The sequence below is a fragment of the Tachyglossus aculeatus genome, chromosome X1, assembly GCF_015852505.1.
Source record: "Tachyglossus aculeatus isolate mTacAcu1 chromosome X1, mTacAcu1.pri, whole genome shotgun sequence".
Lineage (NCBI taxonomy): Eukaryota > Metazoa > Chordata > Mammalia > Monotremata > Tachyglossidae > Tachyglossus > Tachyglossus aculeatus.
In genome coordinates this window covers 87,474,342-87,483,331 of record NC_052101.1, presented here as the reverse complement: position 1 = coordinate 87,483,331, position 8,990 = coordinate 87,474,342, and the positions used below count along the sequence as shown (strand labels likewise).

The following is an 8,990-nucleotide window of genomic DNA, read 5'->3' as shown; positions in this document are numbered from 1 at the left end:
CACTTCCCATGGCCCCCCTCCTGCCCTGCCACTTCCTTTCAGCAGGCTGGAAGTGATGAAAACCAGGTGCAGGGTGGGAACACGGTGCCCCAGATCCATGGGGGAAGATATGGGGGAAACTCCATACCCACAGGGAAACCAACTTTTAAGCAGCCTTACTCCATTTTGTGTTCAGGCTGCATTTTAGCAGAAAATCGAAACTGTTTTCCTTAGTTCAGGCTGCAGTCACATTCTCCCTTTTCTTCGTCTAAGTAAACTGACCCTGACCTCACCCTTTATGGGGAGGGGGACAGGGAGCTGAGGCCCACTCTGGGCCTTTGCCTTCTTCCCAGCCCCGATCTTGCCCTTCACCGGAGGTGGGCACAGCACGGATCACACCCCAGTCTTCACCCACTTCCCACGGTCCCCCTCGTGCCCTGCCACTTCCTTTCAGCAGGCTGGAAGTAATGAAAATCAAGTGCAGTGTGGGAATACGGTGCCCGAGACCCCTGGGGGAAGATTATGGGGGAAACTCCAAACCCACAGGGAAACCAACTCTTAAGCAGCCTTACTCCATTTTGTGTTCAGGCTCCATTTTAGCAGACGATCTGAACTCTTTTCCTTAGTTCAGGCTGCAGTCACACTCTTCCTTTCCTCCGTTGAAAAACAACTGACCCTGACCTCACCCTTTACAGGTAGTAGGAGTGAACAGCCAGGGTCACACCCCAGTCCTCACCCACTTCCGAGGCTCCCCCACCCTGCCCGGTCCATTGAGCTGAGAAGGGATTTCAATGCTGAAAACCAGGCGCGGGTCGGAAAAACCATACTGGAACCCCGCTGGGGAGAGATGAGGGCAATTCCCAAGCCCAGGAACGACGACCCAGGGATCAGGGTCTGACCAGAAGACCAGGTCCTGGAGACATGTGCTCATGCTACTCCATCCACCTGTGCTTCAGATCCCATTTCCTCTCATCTCATGAAATCTCTCACCCCTTCACTCCTCCCCTCCATAACTTCCACCTTCAACCACTCAGTCTTCACTGGTTCCTTCCCCTCTGCCTTCAAACGTGCGCACGTCTCCCCCATCCTAAAAAAACCCGCTCTTTACCCCACCTCCCCTTCTAGTTAGCACCCTCCCTCCTACCATTCCTTTCCAAAGTCCTAGAACGAGTCGTCTACACCTGCTGCCTCGAAGTCCTCAACGCCAACTCTCTCCTTGAGCCCCTCTAATCTGGCTTCTGTCCCCTACACTCCACCGAAACTACCCTCTCAAAGGTCACCAGTTACCTCCTTCTTGCCAAAGTCAATGGCTCCTACTCTATCCCAATCCTCCTCGACCTCTCAGCTGCCTTCAACCCTGTGGACCACCCCCTTCTCCTCAAGTACCGTAGGGATCCAAGCCGGAGCGGCCCACCCCTCCGCTTCTTCCGCCGCTGGACGGTCCAACACAACCTTCTAGACTGTAAGCCTGTTGCTGCGTAGGGACCATCTCTATATGTTGCCAACTTGTACGTCCCAAGCGCTTAGTACAGTGCTCTGCACACAGTAAGCGCTCAATAAATACGATTGACTGAATGAATGAACCGACACCCCTTTCGCCCTCCCCCCCTGACACCCCGGTGGTGCGTGCCTGCCAGACTGCAGGCAGGGGACCGAGGTAGCCGGGGGCTCCACCTGACTGCCAGATGGAGGCCGCGGGCCCCGCACCTATGACGGGCTCTACTTTCTCCCTATCATTTCATCTGCCTAGCCTATCCACACCCTACTGCTGCCATGGCAGAAGCGTTTAGGGACCTTACCCTCGCGCAAGACCCCTCCGCCCGCCCGGCCTTCAGCGATGGAAATCCATCAGAAACCCTCGACTGAGATCAGTGAAGGGGTCGAAAGGAGGACAGAAGAGTGGGCAGTCCATCCACTGCCGGGCAGAGGTGCAAACGCACGGGGATCGGCCTTGCTTCCGTGCACGCACCACCGTCTTTGCCTCCTTCCCGGCCTCTGACCGCGCCGGAATCGCAGCCCAGTCTCGCCCCCTGCCCACGGTCCTCCTGTCCTGCCACTTCCTCTCCGTGGGCAGTTTTCTACATGGAAAACCAGATGCGGGGTAGAACAACCGTGCCGGAACCCCACTGTGGAGAGACGGAGGAGACTCCCCAGATCGGGAACCAAGACCCAGGAATCAGCGTACGACCAGCAGACCGGGTCCCGGAGACACAGTGTGCCCTTCGGCAAGTAAGATTGCCCGTGGGAGGTGCGTTCAGGGCCTGGACGGCCAGGATCAGTGAGCGACCGGACTGTCCGGGCCCGAACGACCAGAGTCGCTCCCGGGAGCTTCAATGGGACCACACGGGAAGGCAGAAACGGGAAGGGGCAGGAAGGAGACCCTCGACAACAGAACGGGCCCGGAGGGCACAGGGAGATGCAGACCCCTTCCGGGAAGGGGAAAAAGGACGGTTGGAGGAAGTCCTCTCGAGGGGATGGAGTGAGGTTGGGGCCCTTCATCCCTTTTCTGGGCAAGGGATGGGGGCAGGGAGCCATGAAGACAGCACCGGGCTCCCCGATTCCCCCGCTCTCCCCCATACGGAGTCACCGAGAGGAGAGTCTCCGCAAGCCTCCCGTGGGACCGCGCCCGCACCGGCCACATCCAGAAAGCAGACCTGGGCGACTCGTGGGCCCCCTCCCTCCCGGCCAAGTGAATCGCACGGGAACCACAATCCCATTCTGTCATCACTCGGGCTGCCAGCCCGCGCCACGCCTGGGACCGAAGGGACCTAAGCCAGAGCAGCAAGCCCCTCTGCTTCTCTGGCAAGCGGACGGTAGAGGAATGGGCGAGGACACTTTTTGTCTTCTCGCGGCAACACCCCGGGGCCCCTGCTCTTCTACGTGCTCTTGGCCGATTGACTGACGACCCAAGAAAAGGGTCCGGCGGGTCTTTCCTACAGGCCCGCCGTCTGGGCCGCTTTCCCGTAGGCTCCTGCGGGTGGCCGTACGGCGTGGTGTGAGGAGCAGGGCACGCAGGGGTTGGGGGCCGTGGTGCTCCGCCACTCCTGGCTCCTACCGTGAAGAGCCTAACATCGCCGAGCTCTACCTGGGCCACCTGCCGGGCTCACGCCGCCCCGGATCGCGTCTGCGTCGTCATCTCCGCCGCCCGGCCTGCCAGCGGCCCCCGGGCTTCCTCTCGACACGCGCTGGCCTCCTCCACTCGCCGTTCCCCCCTCCACTCGCCGTTCCCCCATAGTGAAGATCTCTTCGACCGCTCCCGCGGGGACCTGGGAAGGAGACGGGGATTCCGTGAGCGAGAGGTACGGACCTCCCGAGCGACGAGGAGGGCCAGATGTGCTCCGTCCCTGGCCGTCCAGGCGACCCGCCGCCCCGCTTCCCACCCAAGGTGTCCATCCCTCTTCACCGAAAGGGTAACGGACGGGGTACGGATCGCCGGCCCGGGCCCGGGAGGTCCTCCGGTCCTGACGGCCTACGGTGCCTACCCAGGGGGCGTCTGCGGAAACAGCCCGGCCTTCCCGGGGGCTGGTGCTTCGGATGAGATGACCGCACCCCCCCACCGCCGGAGGGTCTCCCATGCAAATCTCCCCCCGCCCCCCCCCCCGCTGCTGCCACCCCGGGTCTCAGAAGATGCAGCAGCAGCACTAGACCTCGGTTCTTAAAAGTCTGTGCGGTCGCCCTGCCGTTCCCCCGGAACTTTCACAAAGCTGCAGCCACGGGCGTAGCACACCCAGGGGGAAGGATTCCCAGGGACGAAGCCCACTGACGTCTCAACGATCAAGTGCAGAGAACAGAAAGAGGGAAGCGGAGTCCAGGTAACGTTCACGGACTCTGCCGGCCCCCTCAGGCTCCACCGCCACGGTCTGCATTCAGGCCCGGAAATGCTCGGGGTACTTGACAAACTCACCGTCACGGTGTGCGCGGGCAGGGCCCCCCTTCCCGGGCGCCCACCCCGATGCTCCGGGCCGAGCGACCATCATCCGGAGCCGGGCGGTGTCCGGCTCCCGCCCCGGCCCGGAAAGGTAAGGAGGCGGCCCGTGAGGGCGCGGCAAACCCACACGGGATCGTCTCGATCCGATCTCTCTGGCCAGTCCCCGCGCCTGTCGGCTCATCCTGGAGCAGAGCCGGGATCTGCGGTACCCTTTCGGGAAAGGACCCATTCCACGGATCGAGAGAAGCCCGACGCCTCCTCCGAGCCCCCGAGAAACACCGCACGTACTTTTAAAACACGTACCTGGCCAGACGGGAGAGGGATAGGGCCACCCGGGAGAGAGCGGGCGGCCCCCTGGGTAAGAATGACTGCGTTCGCTCACCACGGCGCCTAAAAGAGAAGAGAACGTTACGGCGATCGGACTCTCGCCGCGTCCTTCCCAAATCCCCACCGAGCAAGTCAGGTTAGCCGTTCGAAGGACGACGCGCGTCGATCGTCGGCTCTCGCTTTCAGCGTAACCCCTGACTCCGCTCAGAGCCGAGAAACCGTCGCGGTCTCCGGGCACGGGCTACTGGAGACCGGTCGACGTCCAGATTATGATTAAAATAACGGCAGTGGTGTTCGTTAAGCGCTTACTGTGTGCCGAGTACTGTTTTAAGCTTTAGGGGAGAGACCGGGTTATCGGGTCGTCCCGCGTGGGGCTCACAGTCTCATTCCCCATTTGACGGATGGGGTAACCGAGGCGGGCGCAGAGAAGTTAAATGACTTGCCTAAAGTCACACGGCCGATAAAAATCAATCAACGGTATTTAGCGGGCGCTTACGGTTTCTGGTCGCCGGCTCCTCCCCGTGTGCATCTCTTCAACCAGGTCTTCTCCTCGGCTGCCCGTCGGCGGCTCCGCGGGCTAAAGGTGGGCGGGCCGAGAGAGGCGGCGTCAGGGAGGCCGGGGAGCGAGCCCGGAACCCCGGAGAGCCCCGCGACTCGGACCGTCTGGCCACGGTCCGTCTCCCGAAGGGGGAATCCCCCTGCCCTCCCCTGCAGCTCCTTCCCTGCCTTCGGAACACGTGGGAGGCTCGGGGGCGGGAACGGAACGAGTGATGGCCCAGGCTCCTTCCTCGGGGGTCCTGGGGCGGGGGCGGCTGGGCGGGTAGAGCCCTGTCCGCCGGGGCTGGGACACACCCCGCGGGGCGGGGCGGGGCGGCACAGCCTCCTCGCTGCTCCCTTCCCTCACTCGGCCGTCGTTGCCGCCGCCCCTCCCTCCCTCCCTCCTTCCCTCCCCGCCGCCTCGTGCCTCCTTTCTGTGTTTTTAATGGGCGGCCCCCGGTAACCGCCTCCCGCGTGTGGGGCGCTGCACGAGGCGCTGGGGCGGGCCGAAACCAATGAGGTCGGTCCCAGTCCCCGTCCCGCGCAGGGCCCGCCGCGGTCTGCGTTCCCAATTTACAGAGGAGGTCACCGAGGCAGGGGGGAAGGGAAACGACTGGCCCGAGGTCGCAGACCAGGCAAGCGGAGGAAGCGGGCTTGGAACCCCGGTCCCCGCGTCTCGGGCCCGGGCCCTACCCGCCGGCCCGGCCTGCTTCTCGTTGGCCGCCGACGGCCTTCACCCCCCGGCTCCGCTCCGCCCCGCCCCGTTGGCCTCTCCGCTAAACCCCGGACGGTTTCCCGCCACGTCCCTCAGCGCGGGCTGGAGCAAAGCGGGGAAGTGGCGACCGTTTCTCTCTTCGCCCCAGGTTGTCCGGAGGGGCCCCGGGGGCCGCCCTGCAGCGGGCTCCGCGCCTCGCCCTCCCCTCGAGACCCTCCCCTCCCCAACCCGGGGCGCCTTCCCCGGCCGCGCGCCCGCCCTCCATCCACCCTCCCTGCGCGCCCCCGCCTCGCCTCTCCTCACCTCCTCCTCTTCCTCCTCAGCCCACGGCGCCGCGGGGCCATGGCGGGCCCCGGCGGTCGGGGGGCTCTGAGGAGAAGTCCCGCCCGAGGCGGCCAGGCTTTGTCCCCGCCGGCCCACTGGGCGGCCCGCGGGGGGCTCGGCGGGCTCGGCGCTCTCTTCCCGAGCGGGCCCTCGCCGGCCTCGGGCTGACGCCGCCATGTTGCCGGGGCCCCGGCCGCTCGCTTTCGGGGGGCGGGCTGGGCCGGCCGAGCCGCCCCAGGCCTCCCGTCGCCCCGAGCCCAGAAACGGCCCTGGCCCCGGGCGGCAGGATGGCCGGCCCGGACCTCGGTCGAGGAGGCGGCCGCGGGCCTGGCGCTGCGCAAGGGGGACGGGCGGCGATGGCGGCCGAGCCCCGGCCGGGCTCCGTCTTCTCCTCAGGGGCCCCCCGCCCCGCGGCCGTTGGGCGAAACCAATCCCGGGCCGCTGAGGGGGGCGGGGCAGAGGTCCCGCCGGCGGCTCCAACGGCCCCTGCGGCCCCGGGGAGGGCGCCTTGCCCCCCCCGCGGACCTGCCGGCGGCCCCTAGCCTCCCGCCCGAATGGTTTGGGCCGGCGGTTACCGGGGCAACCCTGACGCCTCGCGCGCGGGCCACGTGGGGGGGGAGCGGGTTGGGGGCGGGGCGGGAAGAGCGCGAAAGGCGCAAATGGCGGGAGTTTCCTCAGAACATTCCTGAGGGCACCGGCCCCAGCACCAGCACCTTCCTCCGGGCTGCGCGGAGCGAGAGGATAGGCGCTGTACCCTGCTCGCTCCATCGATCAGCGCCGGCCACAGACATTAATGTCAATAAATTACTGATAGGTACCTAAGTGCTGTGCGTTTGGGAGGAGGGGTGAATGAAAGGAGCAAGGCAGCACGACCCGTAAAGGAGGGCTTAGTCGGGGATGGCCTCATAGAGGCTTTGAAGGGGGAGAGAGTTATTGGCAGACGTGAACGGGGAGGGCATTACAGGCCAGAGGTAGGACGTTGGCAAGAGGTCGTCGGCGAGATAGAGGATATCGAGGTACACGGAGAGGTGAGCATTAGAGGAGCAAAGCCTGTGGGCTGCATTGCAGTAGGAGAGTAGGGAGGTGAGGTAGGTGGACACAAGGTGATTGAGTGCTTTAACGCCGATGCTGAGGAGTTTGTGTTTGACGAGGAGATGGATGGGCAACCTCTGGAGTTTCTTGAGTGGGGAAACACTGTCCGAATGTTTTTGTAGAAAAATGATCCAGGTTAGGAGAGTGAAGTATGGACTGGAGTTTGGCAGATCCGGGATTAGAACCCAGGGCCTCCCGACTCCCAGCCCCATGTTCTATCCACTAAGCCACGCTGCTGCTTCTCCTGCTCTTGCCTCGGGAGCTAACCCCGTAAAAACCATAATAATAACGATGGTATTTGTTAAGCACTTATTAGTTGCCAGGGACTGTTCTAAGCGCTGGGGTAGAGACGAGCTAAATGGATTAGACACAGTCCCCGTCCCGCGTGGGGCTCACAGTCTCGGTCTCCCATTTCACAGATGAGGGAACTGAGGCAAAGAGAATAATAATAATGGTATTTAGTAAGCGCTTCCCATGTGCAAAGCACTGTTTTAAGCGCTGGGGAGGTTACAAGCTGATTATGTAGTAGTCGTGGCCACTCGAGCGGTTAAGGCGATGGACTAGAAATCCACTGGGGTTTCCCCACGCAGGTTCGAATCCTGCCGACTACGGATTTCCAATTTCCCCCCTCCTTCCTCTCCCCATCCCCCCGCCTTACCTCCTTCCCCTCCCCACAGCACCTGTCTATATGTATATATGTTTGTACGTATTTATTACTCTATTGATTTTATTTGTGCATATTCTATTTATTTTATGTTGTTAATATGTTTTGTTTTGTTCTCTGTCTCCCCCCTTCTAGACTGTGAGCCCACTGTTGGGCAGGGAACGTCCCTATATGTTGCCAACTTGTACTTCCCAAAAGCTAAGTACAGTGCTCTGCACACAGTAAGCGCTCAAGAAATACGACTGAATGAATGAATGAATGAATGAGAGACAGGAAGCAGGAAAGTCAGCAAGGAGGATGATGCAGTAATCAAGGCGGGGCAGGGCAAGGGATTGGATCAATGTGGCGATAGTTTGGATGGAGAGGAAAGGCTGGATTTTAGCGACGTTGTGCAGGTAGAATCGACAGGATTCTGTGATGGATTGAATACGTGGGTTAAATGAGACAGCGGAGTCAAGGATAATGCCAAGGTTACGGGCTTGTGAGACAGGAAGGATGGTGGTACTGTCTACAGTGATGGGACAGTTAGGGGGAGGACAGGGTTTGGGTGGGAAGATACCAGGTTCAGTTTTAAACATATTAAGTTGGAGGTGACGGGAAGACATCCAAGTAGAGATGTCTTGAAGGCAGGAGGAAGTACGGGAGGGAGAGAGATCTATTTCACTTGTACCTACCCCAGGGCTTAGAACGGTGTTTGACACATAGAAGTGCTTAACAGATACCATTAAAAAAGAACACCCACAAAAAAAAAAAAGCAGAGCCTACATTCGCCTGGGGAGACAGACATAAATATAAATAAATCAGTTTCAGTGTATCATTTAAAGAGAGGTGTGGGGGTGAGGGTGGGGCGAATAGAAAAGCCCCAAAGGTCACAGAAGCAGGGTGGCTTGGTGGAAAGAGCATGGTTTTAGGTGTCAGAGGTTGTGGGTTCTAATCCTGGCTCCACCACTCACCAGTCATAGGTGTGACTTTGGGCAAGTCACATAACTCTCTGTGCCTCGGTTACCCCAGTTGTAAAATGGGGATGAAGACTGTGAGCACCACCTGGGACAACCTGATTACCTTGTGTCTACCCCAGCACTTAGAACAGTGCTTGGCACATAGTAAGCTCTTAACAAATACTATCATTATTATTATTATTATTATTATAGTAAAGTCCCCAAGGTCACAGATCCAAGTGCTCAGAGGACGCAGAAGGGAGAGGGAACCGGGGGGGGGGGGGGGGAGGGTTAAATCAGGGAAAGCCTCTTGGAGATGTGACCTTAATAAGGCTTTGAAGGTGGGGAGAGTGGTGGTCTGGCATATCTGGAGGGGGAGGGAGTTCCAGACTAGGGGGAGGATGTGGTAGGGGTTTGCAGGGAGATAGATGAGATCTTCCTAAAATCTCCCCTGCTCCTCTTCAGTCCCTCCCTCCTCCTGCTCCT

General features: G+C 60.9%; 1 non-coding gene across 1 annotated transcript; it reads left to right on the top strand.

Moving 5' to 3' along the window:
• Positions 1–7,427: 7,427 nt before the first annotated feature.
• On the top strand, positions 7,428–7,513 carry TRNAS-AGA. Its single transcript has one exon. It is a non-coding gene; the product is annotated as a tRNA-Ser (tRNA).
• Positions 7,514–8,990: the final 1,477 nt, after the last annotated feature.